This window comes from Zingiber officinale, chromosome 2B (genome assembly GCF_018446385.1).
Source record: "Zingiber officinale cultivar Zhangliang chromosome 2B, Zo_v1.1, whole genome shotgun sequence".
Lineage (NCBI taxonomy): Eukaryota > Viridiplantae > Streptophyta > Magnoliopsida > Zingiberales > Zingiberaceae > Zingiber > Zingiber officinale.
The window spans coordinates 138,744,158-138,762,777 of record NC_055989.1 but is presented as its reverse complement, the minus strand read 5'-3'; positions in this window follow the sequence as shown (position 1 = coordinate 138,762,777).

Sequence of the window (18,620 nt, the reverse complement as noted above, 5' to 3'; positions counted from 1 at the left end):
AATCCCACATATTCTGAAAGGGAATAAATCATGGAAAATATTTGTCCTAGTATATTAACCCTTTATACGAGAAAAATGTCAGGTATGTAGTAAATTATTTTTATATTGTTGAAAATGGACTAGATAAATACACTCGTTGATATCAATTACGTAATTTCGCAGGCTTAGAAATGAATATATCATTTCTGCTAGATGGAGTCATGGTATGGCGATCAATTGATTACTCATGACAAGTTTAAAATTTTGATTGATTGACCTATCAATGTGCAAAATATTTTTTTTAATGATGAATGGCTTGAATTTGACGATAACAATAATGCACCTCCACATTTTTTTATTAGAAAGAACCACTACTAATTGCATACTATAAATACAATTATTATTTTTATTATCGGTCTCATTATTTGATATATCTAAAAGATTATGATAAAAATCTTGATAATATTAGTATTTTAGTGATAGATCCATTATGATCAGAGACGATCATAAGGTATTAAAGAAAATACTATTACTAGGGTTACAGTGCAACAATTAGATTTTTAGGCTGTTAATTAGGTATTTAAGGATTGAATATCAACTATGATGCATCTTAGAGATTTTCTTCTAATGTGATAAAAATTTTAAAAACGTTAACTATTTAGATGGGTCTCCGTGAGCACTTCTTAATTTATTATAGTAGCCGGTGAAAATTTTATGGGACAAAGTCGGTCACCTTCAAAATTATTCGGTTAGAAAAATTGAATTTTTGAATTAAAAAATAATAATACTATAAAAAATATGGCACCGCCATATTAAAGGTACTCTCACGACTAATGTCTTGGTCCATTGAGAGAGAATTCAACATAAATCTAAATTGAAAGTGCATGGGTGGAACCATAGAGATGATAAAATTCCCGCTTAATTTCAATCCCCCACTACTACCAATATTATTTTATAAATTTAACAACCGAGCCCATCCTGATGCCCATACAAATAATACTATCAGATGTCTTGATCATTAGGATATCAAGATAAGACATAATTGATTTTGTGAAATAATTAATATGATGGTAAAAAGTGAATATGTTCATCTCAGCACCCCCGTCAACTCGTCTGAGGGTCAACAAGGAGGAGGTAAATTACGGACGGCTATTAGTCTTTAGAATAATGACTAACATATAAGGGAGACATTTACCACGGCTTTGCCGAGATTCGAATCTCAAATATCATGATGGCAACATCTCATACGCTAACCACTAGACTCATCCGAGGGAACTTGTGAAATAACTAATATGCACGATATATTTCAGGTACATGCATGTTAACGCTCGAGAACATGTGGTAATTCAAAGAAGAAACGCTCGCCTCAGGCAAGTGGGTGCATGATGCAGAGATTTATGTCAGTCAATTCTTATATGGTAGCTATGGTCGTGAGGGTGTTAGCATTAGAGAATATGTGGCAAAAGATAATTCGATCATTTTCAGTGTTCTTGTCAACTCGTCCTTAGATCAATACAGAGGAGCTAAATTATGAATGATACAGGTGGCCAAAATATGTGAATATTGGAGAATATGATGGTAAAAAATGAATATACTCGTCTCCAGTACCCTCATCAACTAACGCGATTGTCATGGATCATTAAAGAGTTATATTTTGATCGCCATGGCATAGGAGTAGGCAATGCAACACAAACAAGAGTATATGAGTCCATTCTCAATAAGGGTACTTTTAGACGTGATTAAATCTTAAAAAGTTTAGTTGTGATAACACTTCTTTTTCTTTTCTTTTTTTATTTGGATATATCCCAATGAAAAAACTTTTGTGGGATCCAATTCATCACCTTCAAAATTAGTTAGTTTGAATTATTGAATTATCCAAAAATAAAAATAAAAAATCATTGAAGAGTAGTTGAAAAGGCTATAAACCTACAAATACAAATATATTTCTCTTACATTTTCATAATATGTGTTATAGAAATAATAAAACAAGATTAAAAAAACAATGCTAATTCAAGTATTTAATGTGTTTCAATAACCAATCCTTCTTAATTATATATATCCTACTATAATATAAAAATGGATTCTCTTAAACGAGGTGGAGGAACCCCGTAAAAACACACACACAAAGATAAACAAAAATAAGTATGGAAAGAAAATTGAACAAAAAGAAACTTCCAAGAGCTTGAAGATTATTAAGTCTTAAGATCATGGAGTTTCAATTAGAGCACTTAGGGACTACAAAAATAATAAAAATGAAAATAATGAAAAGAAATATTTTGTACATGTCAATTTATGTTGCTCCAATTAAACACTATTGGAAAGATGTTAAGAATTTTTCGTTATTTAAAAGTATCATGTTACATAATTTTCTTTTATATCGTCAGTACTAATGAGAGTTGAGCGCATATAGTGATACAAATTAAATCAAAACTTCACTACAAAAAAACATAACTTTGGGGACAAAAGTTTGGAACGAAAATAATTCGCCCCAAAATTGGGACGAATTTAGGGTCGAAAATAAATTTGGACCCAAATAACCAACAAAACTTGCAACAAACAAATTTCGTTTCAAGTTTGCAACATAAAAAAAATTCGTTGCTAAATTCGTCCCCAAATCTGGAACGAATTTAAAATTTGTCCCAAATTTAGGGACAAATCCTGGATTCGTCCCAGATTTGGGAACGAATCGAGAATTCGTCCCAGATTTGGGAACGAATCGAGAATTCGTCCCAGATTTGGGAACGAATCGAGAATTCGTCCCAAATTTTGGGACGAATCCAGGATTTGTCCCAAATTCTGGGACGAATCCAGGTTTCGTCCCAAAACTGAAAATATTTTTAAATAAATAAAATCAAACACCTAAGGCTTAAATATGGATCTAGAGACATCGGAATTTAATGAAACAAGTTTCTATTAGGCCGTATCGTTGAGCTGATCGTAAATACGTCATCATCCATAATTTTTAATTAATATTTTCAGTGATTTGGATTTTTAACACCAAATTAGGTCAAATTGGGATTAAAAAATTCCAAAAATATATATATTTGGTAAAAAATATTTTTATTGATAGATTTATGATCAGGATAATGATACGAGCACATAGAAACTTGTTTCATCAAATTCCGATGTCTCTAGGTCCGTATTTAAGGCGTCTAATTTTGTTTTTTTTTTTAATAAATAAATTTTTGGGACGAATCCAGGATTCGTCCCAAAATTGAAAATATTTTTAAATAAATAAAATCAAACACCTAAGCCTTAAATATAGACCTAGAGACATCGGAATTTGATGAAACAAGTTTCTATGCGTCCGTATCATTGAGCTGATCCTAAATACGTCATCATCCATAATTTTTAATTAATATTTTCAGTGATTTGAATTTTTAACACCCAATTAGGTCAAATTGGGATTAAAAAATTCTAAAAATAAATATATTTGGTCAAAAATATTTTTATTTATGTATTTACAATCAGGGCAACGATAGGAACGTATAAAAACTTGTTTCATCAAATTCTGATGTCTCTAGGTATATATTTTTTAAAACATATATAGGTTGATACTAACTAAAAAGGTGTTGTGTAATGAACAGTTGTAAATTAGTGTCCGAAAGTTTAAATATGGACCTAGAGACATCGAAATTTGATGAACAAGTTTCTATGCGTCCGTATCGTTGAGCTGATCGTAAATACGTCATCATCCATAATTTTTAATTAATATTTTCAGTAATTTGAATTTTAACACCAAATTAGGTCAAATTGGGATTAAAAAATTCCAAATATATATATATTTGGTAAAAAATATTTTTATTGATAGATTTACGATCAATACAATGATACGAGCGCATAAAAACTTATTTCATCAAATTCCGATATCTCTAGGTCCGTATTTAAGGCGTCCAATTTTGTTTTTTTTTTAATAATTAAATATCTGGGACGAATCCAGGATTCGTCCCAAAACTGAAAATATTTTTAAATAAATAAAATCAAACACCTAAGCCTTAAATATGGACCTAGAGACATCGGAATTTGATGAAACAAGTTTCTATGTGTCCGTATCATTGAGCTGATCGTAAATACGTCATCATCCATAATTTTTAATTAATATTTTCAGTGATTTGAATTTTTAACACCCAATTAGGTCAAATTGGGATTAAAAAATTCCAAATATATATATATATTTGGTAAAAAATATTTTTATTGATAGATTTATGATCAGGATAATGATATGAGCACATAGAAACTTGTTTCATCAAATTCCGATGTCTCTAGGTCCGTATTTAAGGCATTCATTTTTTTTTTTTTATAAATAAATTTTTGGGACGAATCCAGGATTCGTCCCAAAACTGAAAATATTTTTAAATAAATAAAATCAAACACCTAAGGCCTAAATTTGGACTTAGAGACATCGGAATTTGATGAAACAGGTTTCTATGCATCCGTATCATTGAGCTGATCCTAAATACGTCATCATCCATAATTTTTAATTAATATTTTCAGTGATTTGAATTTTTAACACCAAATTAGGTCAAATTGGGATTAAAAATTCCAAAAATATATATATTTGGTAAAAAATATTTTTATTGATAGATTTATGATCAGGATAAAGATATGAGCACATAGAAACTTGTTTCATCAAATTCCGATGTCTCTAGGTCCGTATTTAAGGCGTCCAATTTTGTTTTTTTTTTTAATAAATAAATTTTTTGGACGAATTCCTGGATTTGTCCCAAAATTTGGGACGAATCCAGGATTTGTCCCAAAACTGAAAATATTTTTAAATAAATAAAATCAAACACCTAAGGCCTAAATATGGACCTAGAGACATCGGAATTTGATGAAACAAGTTTCTATGCATCCGTATCGTTGAGCTGATCGTAAATACGTCATCATCCATAATTTTTAATTAATATTTTCAGTGATTTGAATTTTTAACACCAAATTAGGTCAAATTGGGATTAAAAAATTCCAAAAATATATATATTTGGTAAAAAATATTTTTATTGATAGATTTACGATCATGATAAAGATACGAGCACATAGAAACTTGTTTCATCAAATTCCGATGTCTCTAGGTCCGTATTTAAGGCGTCCAATTTTGTTTTTTTTTTTTAATAAATAAATTTTTGGGACGAATCTCTGGATTCGTCCCAAAATTTGGGACGAATCCAGGATTCGTCCCAAAACTGAAAATATTTTTAAATAAATAAAATCAAACACCTAAGGTCTAAATATTGACCTAGAGACATCGGAATTTGATGAAACAAGTTTCTATGCATCCGTATTGTTGAGCTGATCGTAAATATGTCATCATCCATAATTTTTAATTAATATTTTCAGTGATTTGAATTTTTAACACCAAATTAGGTCAAATTGGGATTAAAAAATTCCAAAAATATATATATTTGGTAAAAAATATTTTTATTGATAGATTTACGATCAGGATAAAGATACGAGCACATAGAAACTTGTTTCATCAAATTCCGATGTCTCTAGGTCCGTATTTAAGGCGTCCAATTTTGTTTTTTTTTTAATAAATAAATTTTTGGGACGAATCCAGGATTCGTCCCAAAACTGAAAATATTTTTAGATAAATAAATCAAACACCTAAGGCCTAAATATGGACCTAGAGACATTGGAATTTGATGAAACAAGTTTCTATGCGTCCATATCGTTGAGCTGATCGTAAATACGTCATCATCCATAATTTTTAATTAATATTTTCAGTGATTTGAATTTTTAACACCAAATTAGGTCAAATTGGGATTAAAAAATTCCAAATATATATATATTTGGTAAAAAATATTTTTATTGATAGATTTACGATCAGGATAAAAATACGAGTACATAGAAACTTGTTTCATCAAATTCCGATATCTCTAGGTCCGTATTTAAGGCGTCCAATTTTGTTTTATTTTTTTAATAAATAAATTTTTGGAACGAATCTCTGGATTCGTCCCAAAACTGAAAATATTTTTAAATAAATAAAATCAAACACCTAAGCCCTAAATATGGACCTAAAGACATCGAAATTTGATGAAACAAGTTTTTATGCATCCGTATCATTGAGCTGATCCTAAATACGTCATCATCCATAATTTTTAATTAATATTTTCAGTGATTTGAATTTTTAACACCAAATTAGGTCAAATTGGAATTAAAAAATTCCAAAAATATATATATTTGGTAAAAAATATTTTTATTGATAGATTTACGATCAGGATAAAGATACGAGCACATAGAAACTTGTTTCATCAAATTCCGATGTCTCTAGGTCCGTATTTAAGGCGTCCAATTTTATTATTATTATATTTTAATAAATAAATTTTTGGGACGAATCTCTGGATTCGTCCCAAAATTTGGGATGAATCCAGGATTCGTCCCAAAACTGAAAATATTTTTAAATAAATAAAATCAAACACTTAAGGCCTAAATATGGACCTAGAGACATCGGAATTTGATGAAATAAGTTTCTATGCGTCTGTATCGTTGAGCTGATCCTAAATACGTCATCATCCATAATTTTTAATTAATATTTTCTGTGATTTGAATTTTTAACACCCAATTAGGTCAAATTGGGATTAAAAAATTCTAAAAATAAATATATTTGGTCAAAAATATTTTTATTTATGTATTTACAATCAAGGCAACGATAAGAACGTATAGAAACTTGTTTCATCAAATTCCGATGTCTCTAGGTCCATATTTATTCCTTTTGATTTTGTTCCTCTTTTATTTAAAAAAAATAAATTCTGGGACAAATTTCTGAATTCGTCCCAGATTTTGGGACGAATCCAGGATTTGTCCCAAAATTTGGGACAAATCCATGGATTCGTCCCAAATTTAGGGACGAAATTGGGAACAAAATATATTTGTTCCTAAAAACCCTAGATCTAAACATCAACCCGATTGTTTTTCCCTTCCCTCATTTCTTTCCTCTCTCCCCCGTTCCCCTTCCCAGCTGCGATTTCCAGGATTTCGGCCACATCTCCGACTCGGCGATGGTGTGATCTGCGACGATCGGCGGTGGAAGGTTTTCGTTTGGTAAGCCCTCTGCTCTCGGATCTCTCTCTGTCGGCGTCGCGGGGCTGCTTGCCGGCGTGGGTTGGCCGCGTGAAGGCGCTGCCTGGCCGTCGCCAGGCATTGCCTGGTCGGCGGCAGGCGCTGCTTGGGCACCGCCATGCGTTGCCTGGCCGCCGGTAGGCGCGCGCATGGCCGCCGGCGCCAGGCGCGTGCTGGCCGCTGCCTTGTGATGGCTGGACGACATATGGCCGCCGCCGTGCACGCACCTTCTGAAATTTAAGTTAATTTTCGAAATTTACTGTCTTAATTGATAATGTTGTTTGTGCAGGTCTTATTTTGGCGTGATCTCAGTGTAGTTGAAGGCAGCTGTATTTGTTGACCTATTTTCGGTATTCTTAAGTTCATTATTATGCATTTACTAATTTGTATATAAAGTTAGCTTTAAATAATTAATTATATTATAGTTGATTAATTGTGTTCCTTCTTTTTGATTAGCTGTTGTTTTTGTTTTGTCTTCAATGATAAGATTTATCTATAGTAACTTTTAATAATGTTTAACTGAATAGTTGAATTCAGGTAAAATGCAGAATGAGCGAAGTTGGATGTATAACAAAAATTTGCCTAATCATCATGGGTTAACTCTTGAGTTCATCACTGGACTGAGGCAATTTTTAAATTTTGCATCTACTCAAATTATGTATATGGATGGCAAGAAGATAAGGTGCGCGTGTAGAAAATGTCACAATGGAAAATTTTTACCCACCGATAAAGTTGAAGAACATCTTTATAGATTTGGTTTTACTCCGAATTATTATAATTGGACAAGTCATGGCGAACCATTCATATCTGATGAGGATTATGGATGGAATTTTCAAGCCTCTGCTAATGGGGATCAGAGTTATTATGAACAATTCAATCCATATCAGAGGATGGTAATTGATGCAAGTTGTCAGAATTATATCCCCGAGACGCTTGGTGCAAGTTCTAGTTTTCCTCCAACAAGTGAACAAATGTTTGCCACTAATACATTGTCATTGGAGGAGCCTGATGTACCAGGTCTGGATGAAATATATTACAAATTTCAAGAAGTATTGAGTGCTGCAAATGAACCATTATATTCCAATTGTGACAGTCAGACTAAATTATCTCTCACATCCAGATTATTAAATATAAAGGCAGATCATAATATGTCGCAAGATTGTTTTAATGATATTGTTCAAGCGTTTGACGATACATTGCCACGTGATCACAATTTGCCTCTTGATTTTTACAGTATGAAAAAACTGGTGAAAGATTTAGGTCTTCCAGTTGAAAGAATTGATGTTTGCAGAGATGGTTGTATGTTATATTGGGGAGATGATGCAGATGTAGAGGTTTGTAAATTCTGTAATCAAGATAGGTATAAGACAACCAGAAGAAGTCAACAATGACATAAAGCACACAACCAGTTGTTTTATTTACCTTTAACTCCTAGGTTACAAAGATTATATGCATCAAAGGCAACTGCGGAACACATGACTTGGCATGCAACTCATCAAACAGAAGAGGGTTTAATGTGTCATCCATCAGATGCAGATGTGTGGAAAAATTTTGATAGAACATATCCAGATTTTGCAAAGGAGACTAGAAATATTAGATTATGTCTTTGTGCTGATGGATTTGCTCCGTTTGGTAAATCAGGAAGAAATTATTCTTGTTGGCCAGTTATCTTAACGTCGTATAATCTTCCACCTGGGATGTGCATGAAAACACCTTATATGTTTTTAACATTGGTTGTACCAGGTCCGCAAAATCCAAAGAAGTTAATAGATATTTATATGCAACCTCTGATAGCAGAACTTAAACAACTATGGGATGAAGGTGTTCCTACATACGATGTTCATTCTAACCAGATGTTTATACTGAAGGCTGCTCTTCTTTGGACCATAAATGACTTTCCAGCTTATGGTATGCTATCAGGTTGGAGTACTGCTGGGATCTTGGGATGCCCAATATGTATGGAGAGATCAAAGTCATTCAGATTGAAACACGGAAAGAAACCAAGTTATTTTGATTGTCACAGGCAATTCTTACCCACAAATCATAAGTTCAGAAAGAATAAAGATGCATTCACTAAAAATAGGATCGAAAGAACACTTCCGCCATTGAGATTGACAGGTCAAGATATTTGGTACAGAGTGCATCACTTTCCCTCTGTTATTGAACAACCATATGGTATAACATATGAATATGGGAGTACACATAAATGGACTAAACGAAGTATATTTTGGGATTTACCGTATTGGTTTAGTCATTTGATACATTATAATCTCGATGTAATGCATATTGAGAAGAATGTTTTTGATAATCTGATAAATACTGTGATGGATATCACCGGAAAAACAAAAGACAATCTCAATGCAAGAAAAGATATGCGACTCATATGTAAAAGACCCACTCTTGATGTCGACGAAAATAGTAGAGGACCAAAGCCAAAGGAAATTTATACATTAAATAAGGATCAAAGACGTGTCCTATGTGAATGGTTGAAATCTTTGAAATTTCCAGATGGGTATGTCTCTAATCTTGGAAGATGTGTCGATATGAAAGAATGGAAGTTAATCGGTATGAAAAGTCATGATTGTCATATCATAATGCAAAGACTGATTCTTATTGCTTTTAAGGAACTCTTACCACAATTTGTATAGGGAGCGATTACGGAGTTAAGTATTTTCCTACATGATATTTGCTCAACAGTTTTGAGACGTTCACACATGGAGAAGTTAGAGAGAGATATTCCAATCATTTTGTGCAATTTGGAAAGGATATTTCCACCCTTTTTTTTTTTGACTCCATGGAGCATCTTTTGATTCACTTGCCATATGAGGCCAAAGTTGGAGGACCCGTCCATTTTAGGTGGATGTATCCATTTGAAAGGTAGAGTGTCTTATTTGTATAATTTGACTGTTTGAATGCAAAAAAAAAATACTTCTACTCCTGGATCATTTATATATATATATTTAATATAATTTTATATATCTTCAACAGATTCTTATATCATTTGAAGAAAAAGATGAAAAATAAAGCACGAGTTGAAGCCTCTATTGTTAATGCATACATTGTGGAGGAAGTCACCACTTTTGCATCATATTATTTTGAACCTCATGTTCAATGCAAAAGGCGAAGAGCGGGCAGAAATGATGAGGGTCCTATTGATCCAAATGTTACCTCATTTTCAATTTTTAACTACCTTGGTCGACCAAGTGGACCATGTAAACAAAGATACTTAACTGGTAAAGAATGGCGAGCAGCCCAAACATATATTTTACTAAATTGTCCAGAAGTATCATCATATTATGAGTAAGTATATATTTTTATTTTATTTTTTTATTTTTTCAATTTTTTGTGTAACAATATGTTTTTTTGAGTAGGATATTTACCAACTTATATTCTGAATTATCGACACAAGAGTTCGATCGATTTTGTGAAGAAGAATTTGCTGCATGGTTCAAATCATATGTAAGTAAAAAATCTATATTTTGTTGATACATATGCATACTTTTAACAATTTGTGTTTTGACCTAGGTTCAAGCTAATCAAGCTCACCTTGAGCAAGAATGGCTAATCCATCTGTCATGAGGTCCAAATTCATGCGTACGCACTTGGCCAGCATATTTCATAAATGGATATAATTTTCATACTCAAGACTATGGAATGGGCAAGAATACCATGAATAGTGGGGTGTGCGTATCGTCATCCAATGAAAGAGGTGCAAGCAATGATTTTTATGGTTTGTTGGATGAAATTATAGAAGTAGAATACCCAGGACCACAAATGCAAGTTATATTATTTATGTGTCGCTGGTTTAACCCTGTTAGAGAGATGAAAGTGCATCCACATTATAATTTAGTTGAAATAAATCATAAGAGATTTTATAAGAGATATGAACCATTTGTGTTGGCACAACAAGCAATTTAAGTATTCTATTCTTCATATCCGAGTTTGAAACGCGATAAGATTGATTGGTGGGCTGTTTGTAAAACTAAAGCACGAAAAAAAATTGAGGCACGTTGGGAACACATTGCATATCAACAAGAGGAAGTTTCAAACACCTTTCAGACTGAGGAATATATTATTCCAACTTTACGAGATCCCAACGGTGTAGTAATCAACGTAGATAGAAGTGAAATTGATGATGATGATGAGGAGGAGGAGGAGGAAGGAGAGGAGGAGGAAGAGGAGGAGGAGGAGGAAGAGGAAGAGGAAGAGGAAGAGGAGGAGGATGATAATGACAATGATGACTTTGATTTTTGATGATGGGTAAGTTTTGTTAGCTTATTTAAAGAAATTTCCCATATTTTATTGTATATATTGTCTCTTTTATAATTTGATTTACTTTATCTGTTAACACATTTTATTTGTTCTTACAGGTCATCAGAGGTCACATTTCATAAATTTCCCCTCCACCCTTTTCCATAATATTTACATAAAAATGGTAAGTTTTTAATTATCCTTTGTTATGTATCAGATCTGTAATTAACTTTATTAAATTATTGAAATTTCCAGCATATATTTCGACGTGGTGGACGTAGACGGCGGCCACAGGACCAGACACATCCATCACCTGCCAGTGAACCTATGCCACCCCCTACTCAGGCAGGGCCATCCCATGTGTCTTCTCCACCGGCATCATATTCCCCTGCCAGTGTACCTATGCCACCCCTTCATCAGCCGGGCCCATCCCATGTACCTTCTGCACCGGTTTCATATTCACCGCCACAAGAACCTTACCCAAAGCAGTTACCTGTCCACTCAGATCCTCCTGACTCAGCAAGAAACTCATTTGCTGAGTTTAGGAATGATAGAGCTCCTTTAGTCCCCATTGGTGATTCGTAAGTACTATAAAATATTTTATTTTTAGACCTATCTTAATTATTTAACATCGTTATTTTGTAATTTAATGCAGTTTTGAAAATCCGGTACAAGTTGTTCGAGAAATAAATAGAATCGTGAACAACCATTGGGGAGGGGATTCTTTGACATATTCAAGCACTCCACCAGCCACAAAACAACTTTGGTGGAGCGAGTTCAAAGTATATTTTCCTGAGTTTACTTCAATTTTACAGTAATTATATAATAAAATAAATTTCTATTTCAGCGCTTAAATAATTGGGACCCGAATGACGAAATGGAGATACGAAGAATATTTAAAAAGAAATGTGGCGATCACATTAGACATGTATTAAGTCACGCAAAGAGTCGGGGGAAAAAGCCAAATTTCATCACTGAAGAAAATTGGGAGAGGATCACTATATTTTGGGCAACGGAGGAAAGTAAACAAAGGAGTGACCTGAATAGAATGAATCAATCTCACAATTCTGGTGACTCAAGTGCTATATATGCGGGAGGCTCCATTAACATAGATGAGCATAGACGGATAATGGTAATTGTTTCACTCTTTCACAAATTTTTAATATATATCAAATTATTTCATTATTTGAAATAATGTTTTTTTAGACCAAGGAGACAGGGAAGGAGCCTTCTTTCATTGATACTTTCACTTGCACTTTTAAAAAAAAAAGATAACACATGGAGTGGGGCGAGAGCAAAAGCAGTCAAGGTAATATTTATTTTACCTTAATATATGGTTTAAATTTAATTAGTTACCTACCATTATTGTCTTAATATTATATGTGTTTCTATTATATCTAATCAATATCGTATGTGTTTTACAAAACAGGAAAAATATGATCAACTCGAGCTAGCTCAAACATGCTCACAAGCTGGTATCGATAGTCAGGGGTCTGAGGAGTCTGTTGGCAATAATTTGAGTTTATGGTTAGAAGCCAGTGGAGGACCAAAAGGGGGAAGAATATTGGGGATGAGTTCCTTGAGTAGAACCCAAAGATTAGTTGGAACTTCTTCCTCCACATCAGCACTTACGACCCAAATAAATACCTTGACTGATGAGGTTAGCCATATGAAGGAAATAATATCGCAAAGAGACCAAGAAAGGGTGCAAAGAGACCTAGAACGGGCTAATTTGGAGAAAGATATTAGAGATATGCGCCGACAACAAGAATTAATCATGAAACACCTTCAGTTGAGCTCCGCTCAAAGTCAAAATCCTCCCAATGACGACGATGATGATGCCTACTGATCCGGCGGTAAGAATGGGGGATCCACTTCCTGAAGGGTCTCAGCTTGAGGACAGATGGAGGGCTGACTAAGCGGTTAATGGCCGCGCCGAGCAGCTGAGTAGGTCCGAGCGGAACCAAAGATAACCCAGCCATGGGCTTGGGTTTCCGACGCCAAGGCGGGAGAACCGAATGGCCGAGCGGGGTGTCTTCCCGGCTGGGACCGAAGGGCCGAGCGGGTGGTCCGTTCGGCCAGGATAAGGGCGAGGGTACGAAGATTAGCCGAGCGGCCTATTCGTTCGGCTCGGGATATGGGATGTCAGCAGAGGAGTGTCTGATGATTAGGCCGTACACAAGTTTGCACGAGGGAGGATCTCGCCGTCACATCATGGAGAGGTTGACGTAGTAGCGGTATGGCCTTACAGACGTCTTTCTGATAGCCCCATACCTGGGCATGGTCCTTCTGACAGACCCATACCTGGGCATGGTCGAAAGCAGGTGATTGCTTTGATTGGCGCGCCCAGGCTCCTTCGAGAGGTCTATATAAGGTCTCCATTTCTTCACCGGAGGTATGCGGGTCTTCATTCTGCAGCCACCTTCTTCCTCTATTCCCTCGCCTAACTTAAGCGTCGGAGGGCCGTCGCCGGGACACCCCCCCTCTCGGCTCGGTTTTGTTGCAGGTTCACCGGAGCACTCGAGGATCCAGCAAGAAGCGCCACACCCCCAGCTTCCGTTGACTCCTGGTTCGGACAGGATCAATTTGGCGCCGTCTGTGGGAACGCTCCTGCATCCGACTGGAAACAATGGATGAGGTTGGACGACAACACACGGTGGCGCTTTCGACGGAAGAACTCGAAGCTCTGGTCGAGATAAGGGCCGCCAAACTTGTGGAGCAAAAACAGAAAGGCCGGAGCAACAAGCAACATCTGCGTCGGGTGGCCGAGCAGAAGCACCTCAAGCCACCGTTGCATTCCATCGGGCCTTATTTCGCACCCCTGAAGCCGTACCAGCTCGGAGAGATAGAGGATCTTCTTCAGACAAAATGCCTAGGCGAGACGACAGAAAGGGGAAAGCTCCCCGAGTGGACTCATCTCCCGAGCGGATCAATCGCCAATTTTCGGAGGCTATTCTACGAGACCCTCTACCCAAGCACTACGTGCCCCCGACGATCGGCGAGTACAACGGAACAACGGACCCGGATGATCATCTGGGTAAATTTGATAACACAGCTACGCTCCATCAATATACAGATGGTGTAAAGTGCCGAGTCTTTCTTACCACTCTTTCTGTATCGGCTCAACGGTGGTTTCGGAGGCTGCCGGACGGATACATCACAAGCTTCAAGGACTTCCGAACGGCATTCCTCCACCACTTCGCCAGCAGTCGGCGTTATCAGAAGACAAGTGTCAGCTTGTTCACCATCAAACAGGAAGCCCGCGAATCTCTCCGAGCCTACATTCAGCGATTCAACACTGTGGCCATGGACATTCCAACAGCCACCTCGGAGACCATGATGAATGCCTTCACACAGGGTCTAGTGGATGGGGATTTTTTCCGATCACTCATTCGGAAACCGCCCCGAGATTACGATCATATGCTATACCGAGCCAATGAATACATCAACGTGGAGGAAGCGCAAGCGGCCAGGAAAAAAGAAATGCCAACCGAGCGGGCTCCTCCTGCCGAGCGGAGACCCTTCGCCGCTCATCAACCGCCGAAAGGACCAAGAGCTGAAGCAATCCGCTCCCCTCGTATGAGGTCCCAAGTGCAAGAAGTAGCTGTCGCTCGGAGCAAGCCCAAGAAGAAACGGACCCCCTATGTTCTGCTCCTTCCACCGGACGGATACGCACAACACGAGGGATTGTCGAAGTCTTCCCTTCGTGGCTAATCCCGTTCCCAGGAATGTCGAACAACGGTCTCCTTCCATCGACAGGAGACAAAGGACCCATGAAGCCGACCGGACCCGCACCGAGAGACGACATCAACAGACGCCCGATCGGCACCGCTCTCCAAGACAGGAGAGTCGTCGAGCGTCCAGAGAACGGTCCCGACCGTCCACTCGGGAAGAGGAAAATAGGAGCAATACTTCTCGGGGCGAGATCAACGTTATTGCTGGTGGGCCAACTGACGGAGACTCCAACCGAGCCAGAAAGGCGGGTGTCCGGCAGCTCCAGATCCACGCAGTCGGTTGCAGCCAAGAGCGGGCAAGTGGACCGGAAATCACTTTCGGGCCTGGGGACTTAGAAGGCGTTGAAGTGCCCCACGACGACGCTCTGCTCGTTAAAGCGGTAATAGCAAATTACACTATTCACCGCATATTTGTTGACACAGGGAGCTCGGTCAACATTATATTCAAGAAGGCGTTCGATCAGCTGCAAATTGATCGAGCCGAGCTGCTGCCCATGACAACGCCGCTCTACGGGTTTACGGGTAACGAAGTGCAGCCGGTCGGACAGATCCGACTGGCTACCTCGCTGGGAGAAGAGCCGCTCAGGAGGACTAGGACGATAAACTTCGTGGTGGTCGACTCTCCTTCGTCCTACAACGTCATTTTGGGACGACCGGCGCTCAGCGAATTCCGAGCAGTCGTCTCAACCTTCCATCAGAAGATCAAGTTCCCCGTGGAGGACAAAGTGGGAGAAGTACGGGGAGATCAGCTAGCAGCTCGGCGGTGCTATATAGAGATGATCCGAGCAGAAGCCTGTTCCGCTCGGAAGGCGCCCCGGATCGAGGTACACGCCATAACCGAGAAACCTCCTGCTTTAATTTATGATGAAAAGGAGGAGGTTCAGATCCATCCAACCCGATCGGAGGCCACGACTTTTATCGCCTCTGATCTGGAGGAGGAGCAGAAGGCAGAGCTGATCCAATGCCTCCAACGAAATCATGATGTCTTCGTCTGGTCGACACATGAATTGCCCGGAATCTCGCCGAGCATAGCGCAGCATGAGTTGCATGTCCGATCGGACGCTCGGCCGATAAGCGGAAGTAGAGAAACTTCTGGAGGCTGGCCACATACGCGAGGTGCAGTTCCCGAGCTGGCTGGCTAACGTAGTATTAGTCTCCAAGCCGGGCGGCAAGTGGAGAGTCTGCATCGACTTTAGGGACTTAAACAAAGCATGCCCCAAAGATTTTTATCCCCTGCCCCGGATAGATCAGCTGGTGGACTCTACGGGCGGCTGCGAGTTAATATGTATGCTCGACGCCTACCAAGGCTATCATCAAGTGCTGCTCGCCCGTGAAGATCAAGAAAAAGTCAGCTTCGTGACTGCCGACGGCACATATTGCTATAATGTGATGCCGTTCGGATTGAAGAATGTCGGGGCCACCTATCAACGCTTGATGAACAAGGTGTTCAGGGAGCAGATCGGGCGGAATTTGGAAGTCTATGTGGACGACATTCTTATCAAATCCGTCCGAGCGGCCGATCTCTTCAAGGACATGGAAGAAACCTTCCGAACGCTACGCAAATATGGAGTCAAGCTAAATCCCCAGAAGTGCCTGTTCGGAGCAAAAGGAGGGTGTTTCTTGGGGTACATAGTGACCGAGCGAGGAATCGAGGCAAATCCTAACAAGGTGAAAGCTCTACAAGACATGCCGCCTCCCAGAAATACAAGGGAAGTGCAGCGGTTGACCGGTCGGATAACTGCTTTGTCCAGATTCATCTCCAAAACCGCCAATCGAAGCCTACCATTCTTCAAGATCCTGCGCAAGGCTACTAAGTTCCAGTGGGATGAAGAATGTGACCGAGCATTCGGAGAATTGAAAACATATCTTAACTCTTTGCCTGTATTTGCCAAGCCGATCGGGGGTGAGTCACTTTATATTTATCTGTCGTCAACTGAGCATGCTGTAGGCTCAGCACTTGTGAGGGCGAGCGGCGAAGAGCAGCCGGTGTATTTTCTGAGCCACATTTTAAAAGATGCTGAATCTCGTTACACCGGGCTCGAGAAGTTGGCCTTTGCTTTGGTTCTAGCCGCTCGGCGCCTTCGACCATATTTCTTGGCTCACACCATCATTGTCCGGACGAACAGTCCACTAGGAAGAGTACTGTTGAATCCAGAAGCGTCCGGACGGCTCATCAAGTGGACGATAGAACTAAGTAAATTTGACATCCAATACCAGCCCCGCTTGGCGATCAAAGCGCAATCCTTGGCTGATTTTGTGACCGAAGTGCAAAGGCCAGAGCCGGAAGCTATGTGGAGAATATATGTGGATGGGTCTTCCACTCGGCTCGGAAGTGGGATTGGAATATTGCTGTTCTCACCTCAAGAAGAAAAGATGCACCTATCCGTCCGACTGGATTACAAAGCAACCAACAATGAAGCGGAGTATGAGGCCCTCATAGCCGGATTGCAGGCAGCACGTCATGTAGGAGCCGGTCGGGTGACGCTTTATTCGGATTCACAGTTGGCCGCTCAGCAACTTTCTGGCACCTTTGAAATCAACAGCGTTCGGCTTAGACTCTATGCTGAGGCCTTTGAAAAACTCAAAGCTACTTTCCGAGAGGTTCTTATTCGGAAGATTCCCCGAACGGAGAACCAAGCCGCCGATGAGTTGGCCAAACTAGCAAGTTCTATAACGCCGGTCATTGTACCGAGGCCAATTGAACAAGTATCTTTGGTGGCACACGTTGACCGGATGGAAGGCCTCATGTTTCCGGACGACTGGAGGACTCCCATCACAGAGTTTTTACGTTCGGGTGTCACACCGGCCGATCGGGAAGAAACCCAACTGCTCAGGAGGAGGGCCGGTCGGTTCACACTCATCGGCGATCAGCTCTACAAGAAGGCTTTCTCTCGCCCGCTGTTGAAGTGTGTGAGCTCGGAAGACTCGGCTTACATCCTCCAAGAGGTACATCAAGGATCTTGCGGAGGACATCCGGGCGGACGGTCACTAGCTAAGAAGATCCTGCTAGCGGGATACTTTTGGCCGACCTTACAAATAGACGCCGCTCGGACAGTATCTACATGCCTTTCATGCCAGAAGTATCACAACTTCTCCCACCGACTGGCAGAGGAGATGAAAGTATCAACCGTTTCATGTCCGTTCGATCAATGGGGAATGGATATTGTGGGTCCATTTCCGATGGCGACCGGGCAGAGGAAATTTTTGCTGGTGGCGGTCGATTATTTTTCCAAGTGGGTGGAGGCCGAACCGCTAGCCAGGATCACCGAGCAGATGGTCAAAAAATTCATTTGGCAACACATCATCTGTAGGTTCGGTATCCCTCGCCGATTGGTTTCCGACAATGGGCGGCAATTCACAGGGAAGGTGCTAGAAGATTGGTGCAAAAGCTACGGCATCGAGCAACACTTCACGCCCGTGGCTTACCCCCAAAGCAATGGTCAAGCCTATCGGTATTCTGCGCGCTCGGCTCGACCACGTGGGAGGAAGTTGGCCGGATGAAGTGCCGGGCGTTTTGTGGGCCATACGAATGACTCCTAAGGAAGGAGCGGGCGTCACACCTTTTCATCTGGTGTACGGCGACGAAGCGGTCATTCCGGT